The 17,957-nt window shown below is 40.2% G+C and overlaps 1 protein-coding gene across 8 annotated transcripts in view; it reads right to left on the bottom strand.

The window, feature by feature from the left end:
- The window catches only part of VEPH1 (ventricular zone expressed PH domain containing 1), a 676,809-nt gene that overhangs the window by 334,471 nt on the left and 324,381 nt on the right, over positions 1-17,957 (bottom strand). For all 8 annotated transcript variants that reach the window (XM_060394259.1, XM_060394295.1, XM_060394263.1 and 5 more), the window contains one exon: positions 13,611-13,797. The gene's annotated coding sequence lies outside the window, so the exon portion shown is untranslated. The remainder of the gene's footprint in view (positions 1-13,610; positions 13,798-17,957) is intronic.

The following is a 17,957-nucleotide window of genomic DNA, read 5'->3' as shown; positions in this document are numbered from 1 at the left end:
GAGGGATTGGGGGCAGGAGGAGAAGGGGACGACAGAGGATGAGATGGCTGGATGGCATTACGGACTTGATGGACGCGAGTCTGAGTGAACTCTGGGAGTTGGTGATGAACAGGGAGGCCTGGCGCGCTGCGATTCATGGAGTCACAAAGAGACGGACACAACTGAGTGACTGAACTGAACTGAACTGAACTGAGCCACCTGGGAACCCTACTGTGGTAGTATTCAAACATAAAAAAATAAAGTGAAAGATTTGTGAGTTTTTAAAATATCTTGTCAATGTATTTAATCATGTAAGTAACTTTGTCACCTTCATACACCATATTATAAATGTTGGACAATGATGGCTTTGGATTTGACATTCTGTCTGCAATGCAGGAGACCTGGGTTCTGTCCCTGGGTCAGGAAGATCCCCTGGAGAAGAGGATAGCTACCAATCCCAATATTCTTACCTGGAGAATTCCATGGACAGAGGAGCCTGGCGGCTTATAGTCTATGGAATCACTGAGTCAGACATGACTGAACAACTAATACTTTCTTTCTTCTTCTTTCCCCCACTTATTTACCACTCCAGATTTTTATAGCTCTCTGCTACATGAACATGGATATAATCATGCCTTCACAATTTGCATATTAGAAGCACAGTTTGCTGGAGAAGGCAATGGCAACCCACTCCAGTACTCTTGCCTGGAAAATCCCATGGACGGAGGAGCCTGGTAGGCTGCAGTCCATGGGGTCGCTGAGGTCGGACACGACTGAGCGACTTCACTTTCACTTTTACTTTCATGCATTGGAGAAGGAAATGGCAACCCACTCCAGTATTCTTGCCTTAAGTATCCCAGGGACGGGGGAGCCTGGTGGGTTGCTGTCTATGGGGTCGCACAGGGTCGGACACGACTGAAGTGACTTAGCAGCAGCAGCAGCAAGCACAATTTGCATATATAAATTTACACAAAGTGCATATATAAAGAAGGAAAAATGTAAGATCGGTAACAATTCATTCTAATATTTCTATTTGTAATTGACATTTTTCTCATTTAAAAATCAATAGAACATTTTAGAGTTATTTTCAATGCAATGAGGCAGAATTTGATATGACCTAACATTTCCCTTAATTATCCCAGTGAGACTTTTGAGAATTTGGGGATGTGACACGTTTAGATTCCATGCTATTTTATCTTTTATTTCAGTTGGTTGGTGTGATTAAAAAATGAACAGAAATGATAAATCAGAAAAATTTTGGTTCCTCTAGGTAAGAGAGAGATTGGTAGGAAAAGTCAAACATTGTTAGAAAGATTTCTGCAGGTGGTAAACAGTACCACCTTTTCTCTCTTGACTACTCTAAAAACATATCCTCCCCCAAATCATAACTGCAAATGTCCCTAAGTGTTTACTGCTTGTCAGTACTGCTGTAATTCAGATAACCTTCCCACCACTTGGTAGAACAGGTGCCATTTTTATCTTCAGAGACTGGCACAGAATAGACCCTCAAACAACTGAGTACCATCATTTACTTTTGCTTTGATCACTGTTTCTTTTAATGACTGCTTAATGTATTTCTTTTTTCATTTGTTCATTTATGAGCCAACACAAACATGAAATTAGTTTTTAGCTATCTATCAGTGAAAATAGCACTATCCTTCCCTTAGTGCTTGGGGACCCATCTTCTACTGCCCCCTGGTGGCTGTAACTATTACCAGGCAGGAGCAGTTACCCATAACTATGAGCAGTCACTCATGACTGATGTCTACAAAATCAGTTTCAAAGTCCACTGGGTAATACTGTGAGAAAGGCAAAGGACATCATCCAGTGGTGAACCAGGCTCTACTGTCTTCTCTCACTTACTCTTCACAGCAAACTCTGTTATAGACATGAGGAAACAGAGGCATGAGTAAACTGGATGAAGGTCACATAGCTGGTGAGTAGAGGCGTTGGATTTCAAAATAAAGTGATATCAGGAATTTATCTGACTGATTCACAGTTTAAATGGTGTTATGTGAATCATACCTTCATAAGAAGAAGGTCTGTCTCTGTTCAGTATTGAGTCCCTGGGACATAGTATATAGCAGGCATTTGGTGAATGCCTGGATGTATTTGGTGAATACATGGATGTTTCCAGTAAAGTCGGTATTCAGAGGGTGCTCACTCAGGTTCCTCACTGGCCCCCCTTCCCCCAACATCAAACCCACTTTAAGTATATTAAATAAGCAGGACATCAATAACAAGTAAAGGACTTCTTGGTTAAAAAAAAAACAACAAAAACAATGGGACATAGGTGTGTATACAGGGGTTGCTAGTGGTAAGGAACCTGCCTGCCAAGGCAGGAGACCTAAGAGACATGGGTTCCATTCCTGGGTTGGGAGGATCCCCTGGAGGAGGGCATGGGAACTCACTCCAGTATTCTTGCCTGGAGAATCCCATGGACAGAGGAGCCTGGCACGTTACATACAGTCCATAGGGCCACAAAGAGACAGACACAACTGAAGCGACTTAGCATGCATGCACACATACATATATATTCCCTGATGGCTCAGCGGTAAAGAATCCACATGCCAATGCAGGGGACTCAGGTTTGATCCCTGGGTTAGTAAGATCCCCTGGATAAGGAAAAGTCAACCCACTCCAGCAGTCTTGCATGAGAAGTCCCACGGACAGAGGAGCCTGATGGGCTACAGTCCATAGGATCCCAAGAGTTGGATGCTACTTAGGGACTAAACAACTATATATAAATATGTGTGTGTGTGTGTGTGTATGCCCATATATATGGACATATGCACACACATAGTCACCACCATAACTAGTTTGGTGAACCATAACTAGTTCAATCAATCTAGAACTAATCCTGAATTTCTGTGGCAAGCATTCTAAAACAGAAAGACAAACTAAGCTCTCTTCAATTTACTCCCTCAGGCCTAAATTGAGCAGCTCATACAATTTATGAGGTTTCCAGGACAGAGTTTTGCTTGGCCGCAATATCTTGTGTGAGCAAAATAGACTGAATTTGGAATGATGTTAAACTTAGGGTCAATGCAGGGTTCAAAAGAAAATGAAGTTTTGCAAAGGAACATGGGCTCGATTGCTCCTCTAAACCTGGAGTGTTAAGGGATAAAGCAAATCCCCCCAATACAAAATGTGTTTGAAGGTAATTTTTTATTGAAGTCTCTTGTCTTAACATGTGGTTGTAATATGTAAAAAAAAAAAAAAAAAGCTGTGAGTTCCACCTTTGCAGTTATAGCTCCACAAATGTTTTTAAATAAATGCTTCATCAGTTTGATGTAAAATTAGGAATGGTTTACACAGAATCTGGCAATCAGACATCTGTGTATCTGGTGTCTCATGACACTAACAACCCTAATACAGATGTAACATAACTACAAAATTAAAAATCACATCCAAAAGGTAATACCCTACGGACTTAACTCTGCCTCTAACCCTGGTGGACAGTCTGATTTGTAAGGCACCAGGCTTTTCTACTTCAACAAAAATTTTTGTATGCTTGTATTTATTTTTGGTTTTGCTTTTCACATTTACTAAGATTCTACATTCCAGTATTTCCTAGTTTCCTAAAGAATAATATCCCATTTGATTCTCATTCCTGGAAATTATCATGCTTTTATTATTACCTTGTGGAGAAAGACCAGAGCCAGCCAGCACCAAAAGAGAAGGAGCTGTTCTGTTCCATATGGTTTATGGACCTTTTGTTTTTTCTTGGAGAGATTCCCAAACCGTACCTTGGCTGGCACTGCTGATTGGATGTTGAATGATCTCAGTTCAGTTCTGTCGCTCAGTTGTGTCCAACTCTTTGAGACCCCTTGGACTGCAGCACGCTAGGCTTCCCTGTTCTTCACCAACTCCTGGAGCTTGCTCAAACTCATGAGTTCATCGAGTCAGTGATGCCATCCAACCATCTCATCTTCTGTCGTCCCCTTCTCCTCCTGCCTCCAATCTTTCCCAGCATCAGGGTCTTTTCAAATGAGTCAGCACTTTGCATCAGGTGGCCAAAGTATTGGAGCTTCAGCATCAGTCCTTCCAATGAATATTCAGGATTGATTTCCTTCAGGATTGAACGGTTTGATCTCCTTGTAGTCCAAGGGACCCTCAAGAATCTTCTCCAACACCACAGTTCAAAAGCATCAATTCTTCAGCACTCACCTTTCTTTATGGTCCAACTCTCACATTCATTCATAACTATTGGAAAAACCATAGCTTTGACTAGATGGACCTTTGTCAGCAAAGTTGAATGATCTAGATGCAGATATATAGGTGGCTGGGTTTCCCAGGTGGAGTTAGTGGTAAAGAACCTGCCTGCCAAGGCAGGAGACATAAGAGAAGTGGGTTTGATCCCTGGGTCAGGAAGATCCTCTGGAGGAGGCAATTGCAACCCACTCTAAAATTCTTGCCTGGAAAATCCCATGGACAGAGGAGCCTGACGGGCTACAGTCCATAGGGTCATAGTGAGTCAGACATGACTGAAGCGACTTAGCACGCATACACACGTAAGAGATGTGGTCTTCAGGAGGCAGTGGCTTGCTTTATAGCATTTTGGAGGATCAGCATAAAGCATTCAGTTTTGTATTCCAGGTCCCTAGAAATGTAGGTGTTTATTAAGAATTCATGGATTAAATGACTCTTCTTTCTCCATCACAGGACCCTTGATTGGCATGTTCCAGTGGTGCCCGGGTCTCTCTTGTTCGCTGCTTTTTCTCCATCTCAAGGGCAAGACTTTTGCCTACCTCTCTCTTTCTCTCAGGGGCCTGGATCACACTCTCTGTTACTGCTTGTAGTTTCCATTGACTTGCTGCCACTCACACCACTTTCATCTCCTCTCTCCTATCCTGCGCTGTCTTCCCACTCCATCTCTGCAGCATTCTCCTTCCTGTCTGCTGTCCCCTTACAAGGTCTGCCAGCATGAGTATGGAGGCACTGAACTTCTAAACGTGCAGCTGGGCAGTTAAACAGCACTTTCTTTTCCTGTAATTGATCCAGCCAATTACCACAGTTCATCAGGTGCTACCTGTGGCTTCTGTCGTCTCATTTGTACTTGGTGACACTGAGTTCTAAGAAAAGGACATACTTTTCTTTTTTTCCCCTGGATACCCTTTATTGTGGAGCCATTCCAAAAATGCAAGTATTCGGGAGATTAAACACCGAATAAGTGCTATTCAGGAGCAGTAATGCCTTTTGTGCGCTGCTGCATATCAGCTTGTGGCATTTGTTCACCATTGACTTGTTTATTTGTTTCTAAGCACTAGGGAGTAGAAGCCCACAGAATTAAGAGTGATCAGGGCACTGGCGTTCATTGTGCTGTCAGTGGCAATACTCAGGATTATTGATGAAGAATCGACATGGGACTTCAACAGGAGTGAAAAAGGGAATCTTCATCTGAGAGCCACAAGCTCTTTCTTTCAGACCCAGTTTTTGAGTCACTTTGGAAATATTTCTGCAGAGTTTTTCATTTTTAAAAATCAATTTTATTTGTTTATTTTTGGTTGCTCGGGGTCTTTGTTGCGGTGTGGGCTTTTCTCTAGCTGCGGTGAGGGGAGCTACTGTCTAATTGCGGTGTTCAGGCTTCTCCCTGCGGGGGTGTCTCTTACTGCCGAGGATGGGCTCCAGGCGTGTTGGCTCAGTAGTTGCAGCTGCTGAGCTGTAGAGCATGGCCTCTGTAGTTGTGGCTCACTGCTTTATTTGCTCCGTGGCATGTGGGATCTTCTCAGACCAGGGATCGAACCCATGTCTTCTGCATTGACAGATGGATTCTTTATCACTAAGCCAACAGGGAAGCTCTGAGTTTTTCATTTTATTAAAAAAAATTATTTATTTATTTGTCTGTGCAGCGTGCCAGATCTTTAGTTGTGCCATGCGAACTCTTAGTTGTGGCATGTGAAATATAATTCCCTGACCAGGCAACAAACATGGGCCCTGTGGATTGGGAGTGCAGAGTCTTAACTCCTGGACCACCAGAGAAGGTCCCTGAAGAGTTTTTCCTTGTTCATCTTATAACTTCTGCAAAGATATTGTGGATGTGCTAAAGTTAGTCTAGGAAATATTTTATTTCAAAGAAGAAGTGAGAGTGTGCTGGGACTCAATACCCATCCCCTCCACATTCTCCCAATAAAATTTCATGACAGAATTTTTATTAACTTTTTGGATTTCAGCTAAGAAACTTCAGGCCTTTGGGATTTCACAACTAGTGAACTTTCTTATGCCAGAATCGATCAGGGCTTGGTAAAATCTAGATAAAGGAAAACACAGAGGGCAACTTCTCCCTTCATGGAACACAGCCTGGTGGGCAAATAGGCCTGACCCAAAGTGAGAAGACCCATCCATCCTGCCAGGAAACCTGCCCACATAGAGCCCCCTCCAGGCAAATGATTTTATAGTGGCCAAAGAAGGGGTTCCATCGGGTTGACCCAGGAATTCACATGGAAACCAGATAAATAAACCTATATTGAAGTTATTTAAGAAAAAAAATTTAGTTGCCATTATTATATTAGTATATCCAAGTGGATAGGTAAGTGATTTTGCTACCTGTCTAGGGAATACTACCTACTCTAGAAAAACATATTTAATATTCATTGGTCTCCAAAATAACAAAGACACAGAAAAAAAAAAATTCCATACCAGTTCTGTTTGCTGCTGCTGCTACTGCTAAGTCGCTTCAGTTGTGTCCGACTCTGTGCGACCCCATAGACAGCAGCCCACCAGGTTCCTCTGTCCCTGGGATTCTCCAGGCAAGAACACTGGAGTGGGTTGCCATTTCCTTCTCCAATGCATGAAAGTGAAAAGTGAAAGTGAAGTCGGTCAGTCATGTCCAACTCTTAGCAACCCCGTGGACTGAAGCACACCAGGCTCCTCCTTCCATGGGATTTTCCAGGCAAGAGTACTGGAGTGGGGTGCCATTGCCTTCTCCTTCAGTTCTGTTTAATGGCTCCCAATTTCCTTTAAAATACGTAGATCCTAATGTATGTTTTGACTGCTTCTTAATGTTATCATTCTTTCTGCATTAGGATATGCTTGGCATAATTGAAATGGCAGGCTTTATTTGTGGCTATATATCTTATACTTTCTACTTAGGATCTCAATTCTCCTAACTGTATAGAAAAGTAAGTACATTTATTTGCTCAATCAAAAGTGTTTCTTATCTCTTTCTCTACATTTGGAAGATAACTTGGAATTCAGAGGAGTGTATTTGCGACCAACAAAATGGAAGTCACAGTGTGGAACTGATTCTTGCTCAGATTGTTTTGCTTGTTAAGCTCCTTCTGGCTTAGGCAGCAGAGAACAGAGATCGGCCAGAATTTGTCTAAATCTGTTTTGCTAGGCTTGCATATTAACACCTATATAATGAAGTCACAATAAATTATACAAAACATTTGGAATGGATATGGTGGTTGTTTCAACTTGTGAAAAACTCATTATTCCCTTGTGTTTTGCAGCTAATGTACTTCATTGTGGCAACCTAGAAAGGACTCAATTTGGGGATACACACTTTATCTTCCTGATTTTTTAGCCATTCAAGGATTATTTGAATTTCCATTTAAATATATTCTCTCATTCGGTCAGGTCCTAGAAATTGAGCACTTTAAATTTTTGAATGCTCAGTGGAAATAAAATATTTTTCTCTAAGTAATATATTTGAATTTCCACACAGTCCAAATAGTCTTATATATTTGTCAATAATTTGAAATGAAGTATTGCAAAAGGCAATATATATAGTATCTATCTATCAAGAGGAATAAATAACCCAGTAATTAGCAACAGGGAAGCACATTGCAGACTCTGAATAAAGAAGTTTTGTGAAACAACACTTTCTTCAGAAGAGATTACTATAGTCTCTACCTCAAAATTGTCTTGAAAAGGAGCCCAGAAGGCAGTTTCACAGTAGGTAAGCATTTGCTAACTCCTGATCTAATATTGGAGCAATGAGACAGGTGCTAAATGACACTTAAAAGGGCATTAACTGACACCAATATCACACATAGAAGACATTTTAAATATTAAAACTTAGTACTTTCTAATCTTGAAGGAAATGGATGAGAAAAGAAAAGATTTATAGAATTAACTATAAATATTTGACATGTCTGAACATCAAATATAGATATAAAACCAAAACATAAAGGACACATTAGGAAAAACACATGGTGAATAACAGAATGTTAATAAGAATTTCCATAGTTGAGAAGAAAAAAAGTCAAACAAAAAATGTACAAAGGATTTTAAAACAGATATAATTAAATAAGAAGAAATAGAAATAATTAGAACATGCGTGAAAAACACTTTAATCTCTCTAGGAATTGAATACATGCAAAATGAATATATCCGAAGTAATATACCTTTTTAATCTATCAAATTAGCAAATATAAAGAAACTTTAGAGATCAAAGCTGATAAGGGCAGTACTTGTTGGCACACTCATACTCTGCTGAGTAAATGTATAAATTGTTATAGCCTTTCTGGAAGACATTTTAGCAATTTATATCAAGAGCAGTTTGTATGGAGATTTCTTTAAAAAGTAAAAATAGGGTTACATATGATCCAGCAATCCCACTTCTAGGCATATATCCAGAAAAGATAAAAACTCTAAGTTGAAAAGGTGCATGTATCTCAACGTTCATAGCAGCACTATTTACAATAGCCAAGACTTGGAAGCAAGCTAAATGTCCACTGACAGATGAATGGATAAAGAAGACGTGGTATATGTGAGTGTGTGTGTGTGTGTGTTTGTGTGTGTGTGTGTATTCCATTGTGTATACCTATGTATACAGAATGAAATAGTTCAGTTCAGTTCAGTTCAGTCGCTCAGTCATGTCCAACTCTTTGTGACCCCATGAATCGCAGCACGCCAGGCCTCCCTGTCCATCACCAACTCCCGGAGTTCACCCAGACTCACGTCCATCGAGGCAGTAATGCCATCCAGCCATCTCATCCTCTGTCGTCCCCTTCTCCTCCTGCCCCCAATCCCTCCCAGCATCAGGGTCTTTTCCAATGAGTCAACTCTTCACATGAGGTGGCCAAAGTACTGGAGTTGCAGCTTCAGCATCATTCCCTCCAAGGAAATCCCAAGGCTGATCTCCTTCAGAATGGAATGGTTGGGTCTCCTTGCAGTCCAAGGGACTCTCAAGAGTCTTCTCCAACACCACACTTCAAAAGCATCAATTCTTCGGCGCTCAGCCTTCTTCACAGTCCAACTCTCACATCCATACATGACCACTGGGAAAACCATAGCCTTGAATAGACGGACCTTAGTCGGCAAAGTAATGTCTCTGCTTTTGAATATAGTATCTAGGTTGGTCATAACTTTTCTTCCCAGGAGTAAGCGTCTTTTAATTTCATGGCTGCAGTCACCATCTGCAGTGATTTTGGAGCCCTCCAAAATAAAGTCTGACACTGTTTCCACTGTTTCCCATCTATTTCCCATGAAGTGATGGTACCCGATGCCATGATCTTTGTTTTCTGAATGTTGAGCTTTAAGCCAACTTTTTCACTCTCCTCTTTCACTTTCATCAAGAGGCTTTTGAGTTCCTCTTAACTTTCTGCCATAAGGGTGATGTCATCTGCATATCTGAAGTTATTGATATTTCTTCCAGCAATCTTGATTCCAGCTTGTGCTTCTTCCAGTCTAGCATTTCTCATGATGGAATAGTATTCAGCCATAAAAAAGAATGAAATAATACCATCTGCAGCAACATGGATGGGCCTAGAGATTATTGTACTAAGTGAAGTAAATCAGAAAAAGACAAATACCATACGATATCACTTATATGTGGAATCTAAAATATGATCCAAATTAACTTTACAAACCAGAAACAGAATCACAGACATAGAAGACAAACTTATGGTTACCAAAGGGAAAAGGGAAGAGAGGGATAAATTAAGAGTTTGGGACTAGCAGGCACAAACTATTATACATAAAATAAGTAAACAACAAGGACCTCCAGTATAGCACAGGGAACTATATTCAACATCCTGTAATAAACCATAATGGAAAAAAATATATATATATACATATATATGTGTGTGGTGTGTGTGTGTGTGTATAACTGGATCACTTTGCTGTACACCAAAAACTAACACAACATTGTAAATCAACTATGATTCAATAATAAATAAATAAAAATAAGTTTTTAAAGATGCCATAAATTCTAAAGAAATACAATTTTTAAAACTTTTTTTACATGATGGATTGTGAAGTGAAAAGAAAAAAATGACCAATAACATTCTCACTCCGATTAATTCCAAAGAAGGTCTGTTGAAGGGACTCATTTCGCTGTTGGCATGGGCTGTGATTGTAACTGCACACAGGGACTTAATGTGGGTTGAAAGGCACCCACTGCCCAGGGTCACAGGAGCATCAGTGTCCCTGGCTTTTTGGGAGATTCAGAGTCTTATTTCCTGACTCTCTTGGACTCTATGCCGTCAGAGTGCCATTTGGGCATAAATGTGTACTTTATATGGTCTCTTCTAAGAAGTGTAAATAGCTAATGGCATAGGCATTTCATTATTATATTTGGGATATTCATTTATAAAGACAACTCTCTTTTCCCCCAATGTGTTCTAGGTTATTAGCATCTTAGTAGGGGATCAAATTCAAATGCAAGTTCCTTGGTTTTCTTTGGTTCATCAGATAAAGAAGTTGAGCCAAGATTAAGCATTGAAAGTGATATATTTTAGATACAAACTTCTTGTTAGAATTTAATGGCAGGTATTAAGAAAAAGAGTCTTTTCACCTCTGAAAAGCCCTCCAGAGAACATTTAGAATTTGTAAGTGGTAACCAGTGCTCTTACTTATGTCAATGCAAGTGATTCTTAGAAATGAATAGCTTATGGTAGCAAAACTTTTGGATTAATTGGGTAATGAATTTCATTAAAATTAACCATAGTGTTTAAACTTACATCCTTTGAAGGTAGGGAACAAATATGAGGGTACTCTTCATTTTCAATATCTTAGTTTATTAAAATGTATAATAGTTATGTAATCAAATTGGAATATTATGTTTATGTTCTTTTACTCATTGTTGTTTGAGTTTCAGAAAACATGCATGTTCATACTTAGTTGCTCGGTCATGTCTGATCTTCGCTACCCCACGGACTGTAGCCCACCAGGCTCCTCTGTCCATGGGATTCTCCAAACAAGAATGCTGGAGTGGGTTGTGCATCCAGGGGATCTTCCCAACCCAGGGATCAAACCCAGGTCTCCTGTATTGAAGGTGGATTATTTACCAACTGAGCCACCAGGGAAGTTGATCAGTCTGATAAAATTGGCACTGGTTGTAGCTCAGAATTGCAAAGTTAAAGACCTAGGGCTCATATTCTGGGTTGTCAAAATATCAAATGATCACTTAAGAATTCTTGGCATGAGTTTTACAGTTATTTTTTGGACTTGGACATTAAAGGAAATCAAAATAGCTCTTTGCACTTTAGCCACCTTTTATGATTTTTAGTACTTTGCTATAGATCATGAACAAATACTCCCAAAATATTTCTTGTGAAGCAGAAAAATAAAAGCCTCATTTAAAATTGGATGCCTTGAGGCAGAGAGTGGATACTAGAAATATATTGTGAGTGAGCGACAAGCTTGGGACTAACTCCAGAACCTGTGTCCTCAGCAGGTCCTGGAGTGAGAAAGGCAATCCCGGAACCTGCACAAAGGGGAATTCTTGAGTCATTCTCCTTTCTTCACCTTCTAGTAAGATGAAGGGCAGAGAACTCCATGCCATTGTGTTAGGAGACAGTGTATTTGTTTCCATTTCTTTCAAATTTGGAGCATGGGCTGGATTTACGATATCGTCAACGAAGGACCCAAAATACTGTTTTTATTTTGATTTGATCATATGACTGTTCATCTCCTGCTCCATGTATTGGAATGCATGGGAGGGTGTTGTCCTCCAGCTGACCTTTTCCAAAGTCGAATCCGGAGTCTAAAAGCTGTAACCTAAAACCCCAAATCATTGGCCTTAAAGAAGCTTCCCTGAGAGAATTAGGCCATTCCTTTTTCATTTCTAAATGCATGTGCCTCGTGCACACATTCGGAAAGTGTGGTATCCTTGGCCTCAACCCTCTGTGAGTTTCAGGATGCGTGGATAAGCAATAATCTCTCAGTTCCAACTTGATTGGAGCCTGAACCCAATCTCACCCGAAATTAGTTTTCAAATCCAAATGCAATTAAAAACAGATGTTTCCAAGTAGACTGAAAAACGCTGTGAAAAAACCAGCAGGTTTACTGCCTTTAGAATCAGTTGACTATTCTAGGTATTTGTAATCAACATGAAGGGAGGAGAAATGAGTTGCTTCCACAGAATTCACTCTCCTTTCCTTCCACAATGAGCCCTCCAAAGGCTCAGCATCAGTACCTTTTGAAGAGGTGTGTTATGATTTGCCAGGCTGAGCTTTCCTGCCTGATCCACTTTCTAATCTATTCCAGGTTAAGACAAATTTGCATTGTGAGTTAGACACTTCATAATTCTTATTGCTGAGAATGAATTTCTACCAATAAAAGTAGGGACACATAAAAATAACTTGTTACTCAAAAGTATTAGAATATTAAAGATTCTTAGACAGAAAGTTTCATTTAGCACATACTTTAAAATTCCTTCTAAAGCTAGCCTAATGGCAATTCAGGAAACATTAGTGAGTTTTGGAAGGTTTTTTTCCCCCGTTGAATCGAAACCCCATTAAAGAATGCATAGTGGGAAAAAGGGGAGAAAGCTTACTTGTGGACAAATAGTACCCATGAACTTTAATGCATTAAAATGGATTCATAAGTTCTTTTAAGATGAAAAACATGTGTCCAATTACTGTGAGATTCACCACTCCTTATAAGTTCAGAACAGACAGTCCTCATCTCCTTGTCTTAAAATGAGTATGTCTATTTTCAGAATAATTTTCAGCATGAAGCCTGGTCCACCATTTGATTTTTAATCTCTTCTTTTATCCCTGGAATCTTGCATTCCTGGTACACTTCATCTTTTTGTGTGTGGAATAATATCCTTCAAAAATCTTTGATGCATTGGTGAATTAAAAGAAAAAAATGAGATGTAAGTGCTTGCTCTATTTGTCATTTTTAATACAGTTTGAGTCATTTGATTTATGATTAAGCATTTCTTGGGAGAGGAGAATGTTTAAGGTGGTATTTTGAGCTCCATTTAAGGCAATTTAGTTGTCATCAGGCCTCCTCACCCCATAACCTTCGTAAGACCTTGCTTCATAAATTGGACCCAAACAATTGGCTTGTGTTTCGAGTAGACAAAGCCTTATGGAAATGATACTTGCTAAGTGTTTTTATTGGACATCTGGGTAAGAGTTAGCCTTTGTCAGACCAGTCACAGACCATAGCTAGCCTGACTCCTACACCCTTGGTGGCAGTTTCTGCTCTTAGAAAACTCTTTTAAAATTCTTTTACATTGAGAGGGAATGAGATCTGGATTAATCTCCCCCCATCACCCCCCAGCTTTCTGCTTTGATTTCTGAATCTGTGACTGAGATTAAGGGTGTTTGTTCTATTCCTCCCTCATCTTTAGGGCATATCTCGGAATTCAGTGCCTCCCTAGCCTTCTGTTGGCAGCAAACCCTAGTGTTGGATGGAATCTCATAGCCCGTGTTACATCCATGTCATACCTGGACGTTGTCCCTCTGCTGAGGAATGGCAGGGTGAGTTCAGGCCCTGGAGGTGCCAAGTTGAGCTCAGCCGGCTTGAAATAGTGACTGGCGTTGTTTCTCCTCTCACTTCTTCCTCTCAGTGAGTCATCCTGACCTGAACTAATGTTGGCTGCCAATGGCAGAACACCACCATGTCTGTTTGACCCTAGATGAGAGAGAGACAGAAGTTAGTACAATCTCATTTCACTTCAAAATTGCATAACTTACCCCTTTTTCAAAAGAAATGAAAGCAGTGAATATGTTATCTCCTGGGGGTGATTGCCAGATGAAAAAGAATGAGGAGCTCTCTCTAGTAATTTTCATTACTTGTACCATAATACAGAAATTTGTATTGGGAAAACACTTCTCTCCATGACTTAATTCTAAAAATTCCTGGGCCAAAGGTAGAGCATCTCGTAGATAAGAAATTCAAGGACAAAGGTAAGAAGTGCTATGTCTAAATATGCAGCAAAAACAAACAAACAAATGAACAAATAAATAAGACACGTAGAGGAGGTGGAATTTTCAGAGTATTCAAAAGATGAATTTTATTCTTGTTTAAACTGAGAAAAATGTCCATTCCCCAAAGAGAATGCATTTGCTCATGATTCAGGGTGCTGACAAGAATAACACATAGTCCTAGCGTGTGGTACTCTCAGTCTTTTATTAGTACTCTCCTGAGAGTCCTGGGGCTGTTTTAAATGTGAGAATGTAAAAAGTGCACATCCCATGGAGGTGTTTATTTAACTCTTAGCATGGATATACAACAGACATCTTATTAGATGCAACTTTCACATAAACTCTCACTACGCCTACAAGTGATTGCAGAATTGAGGAGACACGAATGTCATTGCAGTCAACTGAAGGTTTTAAAACATTTTCCAGGTGACAGAGCCATCTCAGATTTGCTATTCTTCAGAGCAAAGGTCCTCAGTGAATCAGAAGAGTGCAACATGGTCTTTGCTTTAGTCAGTTTTTGTAGTTGTACCAACTGGACAGCTGCAAACAGTAACTCCTAGAGCCAAAAAATTCTGCCATGACAAACTTCCACTTCTTAGCACTTTAATTTGCTTGTCAATAGTGGATGGAACTGAATTACATCTTTAACAGTCTTTCCAGCTTTAGGATTCTTAGGCTATTCTCTATGTTCAACCCCAGAATTTTATTTGTTTGTTTTCATTCCTTCGGGTATAGGACATGAAGGCTAGCAGTAAAGCTGGGGAGGGGACAAGGAAGGTAAAGATTAGGGAAGGGGAAGGAGAGTGAGAATGAACTTGGAGGAGAATGAAAGGAAATAGGCTGGTAGATAAATAATGGAGTGGGAGAACTGTGGGAGGCAGATTAATTTCCTGTATCTTGGATTTAATATGAGGGGGACATAGCTGATGATTTGCAGTGTAATTCTGTATGTAGTGACAGAGTTAATAATCCGTTTAACTTTTTCCTTAAGAAAAACACACCAGGTGACAGTGCAGTTCATTCCATACTGCAGGCACAGATGACAGTGGCCCAGCTGAGTGGTGCTGAAGCACAGCCCTTACTGTTTAATGAGGAATCCCCAAGTGCAACTGCCGCCTCCTCCATGGTGAGTTGAGGAACTTCATTTTGTTGATGATCTTTGGGTGCTGGGATGCTTCCATGCCTCTTCCTCCCTGCTGTGTGTCCATTCTAGAATCTTCTGCCCCAATGAGGTCCATAAGTTACAAAATAAAGAGTGGGTTTCCCATCAAGTTTTTCTGCAACTGGCTACATTTTAGTTGACCTAAAAATCTGTAAGAATTGCTGTGTCTAGTTTTAATTTTTTTTCAGTGGCCAGCAGTAATTCTTATTTTTTAATGTTCAGAATAACAAAAAATACTGATGGGTTCTGTGTGCTCCTTGTTCTCTTAAAGCAGACAGGAGTTGAGTGAAGATTAGGCATCCTTTCTGTTGTAGGTAACTGTAAAATGTTTTGTTTCCTGAGACAAGGGGCTGTGGTAACATATTGATACAACTGTACAGGGAATTTGGTTCTGGAAAAGATTCCAATGGTTCTCAGGGTACAATTGGCTGGTATGAGCAGGCATTCCATAAATAGTGGCTCAAACGCCAATGAGTGGACTGATTTGTGGGTGTGGGTATGGTTGGGAGGGACCCCAGTAGAGGCCTTCCTCTTCTGGCCAGAGAGGCGATAGGTTGTGATAACAAAGGCAGCCAGTCTCCAGTGTGTCTCTGCTCAGAAATATTGGCAGCAGCAATTGCCTGGAGTTCTTTGTTTGGAAAGAAGCTTTATTATTCCTCAAACCTTAGGTCTGTCAGCTGCTGCTCAGAGCTTAGCAAATCCTGCAGGCAGCTCTGGTACCTTCTTTGTTTATGAAAAACATATCTCAGTACAATCCTTCACTGTACTGAATGGGAGCTCATTCAGGGAGGTCCCTCTAAGTTTCTGCAAGAGGGATGGGGGACTGGATCATTGACTGGAAGTGGTAAAGAAAAATAAAGAGTCATTTAAAAAAATGAAGTCATTTAAAAAATAATACATACTATAAACATTTTCGTTGAAATTAAAGCTGTGTATTCATTCAGGAATCATTTGATGCAGGAGAAGAAAAGTCTTCTTAAAATCTGGGTTTGATATTGGAGTTGTCTTTCACAAACCACATTTATACAATTCCCAGGTTGGAGTTCCTTGAAATTTATAGCTGCATTAGTGTGAGAACTTAAAGACGCTCGTAGAATACTCTGAGAGCAGAGGCCTCCAGGCTGTAACTGTCATTTTTTCCTTTAAGTCTTATAATTGTCTCACTTATGCATAATATAACAATTAAAATTTTTTTTTGGCTGTACTGGGCCTTCATTTTTTTCTTTTTTTTGTCTGGGATTTCTCTAGTTGCAGTGAGCAGGGGCTACTCTTAGTTGCGGTATGCAGGCTTCTCACTGCAGCGGCTTCTCTTTTGGAGCATGGGATCTAGGCTTGGGCTTCCGTAGCTGCGGCACACAGGCTCAGTAGTTGTGGCTCACAGGCTCTCGATCACAGGCTCCTTAGCAATGGTGCATGGGCTTAGCTGTTCCACATCACATGGAATCTTCCCAGACCAGGGACCGAACCCATGTCCCCTGCATTGGCAGGTGGATTCTTATCCTCTGTGCCACCAGGGAAGTCCCAGTATAGCAATATTTTAGAAGCTCCCTTTCAATAAGCTTTTCCAAAGCAGTCATCTTTATTTTCATAAAAATAATTCCTTCCTTTTGCCCTCACCTTTCATGGATTCACATAATAGTTAGCTAAACTGTGTTAATACATTAAGTCCAACAATGCATACACAGGTGTTGAATCAAAAACAACTGATTCTTAAAAGACCCATGCACCCCAATATTCATAGCAGCACTCTTTATAATAGACTAGATATGGAAGTGTCAGGCGAGTGTATGCTCCTCGGTTTTGTCTCATCACAACAAAGATTTGGAATGATGGACGTTAAAGCCCTTGGCATGTCACAGCTCTCGGGTCTTATACAGACCATGTTATAGCTCTCAGATCTCGAACAGACTGTGTTATAGCTCTTAGACAAATCAGTGTTACAGCTCCATGTTACAGTTCTATTTTATTTAGAAAATAGCAGGAAAATCCATCTTTGAGGCCCAGCACAGGGAGTGGGAGGGGTGGCAGTGGGGGAGAGAGGGCCCCGGCCCTTTGGCTCCTCTTTTTATATGTTTTTTTTTTTTTCTCCCCCTGGGCCTGCCCTGTGTAAATTGGGCTAGCCAGGAGTGTTGTTTGTTCCACCTGAGGTCCTCACTCCAGTCCTGGACCTTCCTTTGTTCTATTTTCACGGGCTTTTCCTTTCCTTATCTTTTAGCCACCACCATTCTGGACTCCTTTTCCCTATTCTAACTACCTAACAGAAGCAACACAATTCCCCATTAATAGATGATTGGATTAAAAAGATGCGGTATATATATCTGTATATATAGAGAGAAAGACATATGGATATAGATACATGATGGAATACTACTCAGCCATAAAAGATAATGAAATAACACGGATTGCAGCAGTGTGGGCAGACCTAGAGAACATTACACCCAATGAAATAAGTCAGATAGGGAAAGACAAATACTGTAAGATATCACTTATATGTGGAATCTAAAAAATAATACAAATGAATGTGTATGTAAAACAGAAATAAACTTAAAGATATAGAAGACAAACTTACAGCTATTCAATGGGAGAGGTAAGAGGGGAGGGACAAATCAGGATTATGGGAGTAAGAGATACAAACTACTATATGTAAAATAGATAAGCCAAGGGATATAGAAGGAATTATACTCATCACTTCATGGGAAATAGAT

This window comes from Ovis aries, chromosome 1 (genome assembly GCF_016772045.2).
Source record: "Ovis aries strain OAR_USU_Benz2616 breed Rambouillet chromosome 1, ARS-UI_Ramb_v3.0, whole genome shotgun sequence".
NCBI classification, from domain to species: domain Eukaryota; kingdom Metazoa; phylum Chordata; class Mammalia; order Artiodactyla; family Bovidae; genus Ovis; species Ovis aries.
The sequence above is the reverse complement of the archived record's forward strand: the minus strand, read 5'-3'. Positions and strand labels throughout refer to the sequence as shown.